The following is a 2,117-nucleotide window of genomic DNA, read 5'->3' as shown; positions in this document are numbered from 1 at the left end:
GCTGTGGGCTATTGTATTATATATATATATATATATATATATATATATATATATATATATATATATATATATATATATATATGATAGTGTCCCATCAATGTAGTGAAGCTAGAACCTGCACGGTGTGTTAGTACACGTGTAAAACAAGACGACAACGACAACTACTGAAGTATTTTGTTGGCTTTGAGGCATCAAATCCAAATGAACACGGATGGAAATCCAATCATAGATTTGCTGCTTTAACCGTTAAGTTAACCATCAATCATCAAATGAGTGGATTTCTGATTTAAATCAAAGCAATAGGATTGAAAACTGAGCTTTTTTCCCCTGCTTTTTTTTCATTACATCATTTGAGCGTGGAGCAAAGAAAATCTGACATTGATTGTGTAATCGATACGTACCTGGAATGCTGATTAATTCAGCTGTTTTTTTGGGGGGGGGGGTGGGGGTGAGCACCCCGGCGGGAGCCAGTTAACTAGCTGCAGGCGCGCCAAAGGCTCGGCCAATAACGGCAGGAGAAATCAATTATAGGCAAAGGAGGAACATGTCAGTGGAAGATTCTGCTCTCCACTTAAACTTCATCAGCGATACTTCTGCTTTTTGATGGAGCCAAGTAAGCCTCCGTCTGCGAACGCTTCATTCATTCACTTTGTGTCCCTCTGGCAGACATTATGGGCTTGAAGAGATTGACAAAGCAGGCTTTTTACAACAGCACATCTTTAAAGGGGAACATTATCACAATTTCAGAATGGTTAAAACCATTAAAAATCAGTTCCCAGTGGCTTATTATATTTTTATAAGTTTTTTTCAAAATTTTACCCATCACGCAATATCCCTAAAAAAAGCTTCAAAGTGCCTGATTTTAACCATCGTTATAAACACCCGTCCATTTTCCTGTGACGTCACATAGTGAAGCCAACACAAACAAACATGGCGGAAAGAACAGCAAGCTATAGCGACATTAGCTCGGATTCAAACTCGGATTTCAGCGGCTTAAGCGATTCAACAGATTACGCATGTATTGAAACGGATGGTTGTAGTGTGGAGGCAGGTAGCGAAAACGAAATTGAAGAAGAAACTGAAGCTACTGAGCCATATCGGTTTGAACCGTATGCAAGCGAAACCGACGAAAACGACACGACAGCCAGCGACACGGGAGAAAGCGAGGACGAATTCAGCGATCGCCTTCTAACCAACGATTGGTATGTGTTTGTTTGGCATTAAAGGAAACTAACAACTATGAACTAGGTTTACAGCATATTAAATACATTTGGCAACAACATGCACTTTGAGAGTGCAGACAGCCCAAATTTCATCAATTAATATATTCTGTAGACATACCCTCATCCGCGCTCTTTTCCTGAAAGCTGATCTGTCCAGTTTTGGAGTTGATGTGAGCCAAGACATCCAGGGGGTTTAGCTCGCTCGTCTGCGGGAACAAACTGCCGCCATTGCTTGCCGTGCTACCGAGGTCCTTTGTCCCTGAATTGCTCACACACTCCGGCAGATTCAATGGGGGTCTGGCGGCGGATTTCTTTGACTTTATCGTTGGAAATGCATCTGCTTTGAGTGTCGCAGGATATCCACACATTCTTGCCATCTCTGTCGTAGCATAGCTTTCGTCGGTAAAGTGTGCAGAACAAACGTCCAATTTCTTGCCACTTTCGCATCTTTGGGCCACTGGTGCAACTTGAATCCGTCCCTGTTCGTGTTGTTACACCCTCCGACAACACACCGACGAGGCATGATGTCTCCAAGGTACGGAAAACAGTCGAAAAAACGGAAAATAACAGAGCTGATTTGACTCGGTGTTTGAGAAAATGGCGGATTGCTTCCCGATGTGACGTCATCGCTCCAAGAGCGAATATTAGAAAGGCATTTATTCGCCAAAATTCACCCATTTAGAGTTCGGAAATCGGTAAAAAAAAAATATGGTCTTTTTTTCTGCAACATCAAGGTATGTATTGACGCTTACATGGGTCTGGTGATAATGTTCCCCTTTAACTGCGATGAGAACGGGCCTTTCTGGAAAAAAATATGCCAAAGCGGACTTATAGCACAGCGGAGGAGACGACGACCTCTCGTTCAGCGGCGCCTCTTCCGAGAGCACACGCACA

Source organism: Nerophis lumbriciformis, linkage group LG39 (assembly GCF_033978685.3).
Source record: "Nerophis lumbriciformis linkage group LG39, RoL_Nlum_v2.1, whole genome shotgun sequence".
Lineage (NCBI taxonomy): Eukaryota > Metazoa > Chordata > Actinopteri > Syngnathiformes > Syngnathidae > Nerophis > Nerophis lumbriciformis.
This window is presented reverse-complemented; position numbering follows the sequence as displayed.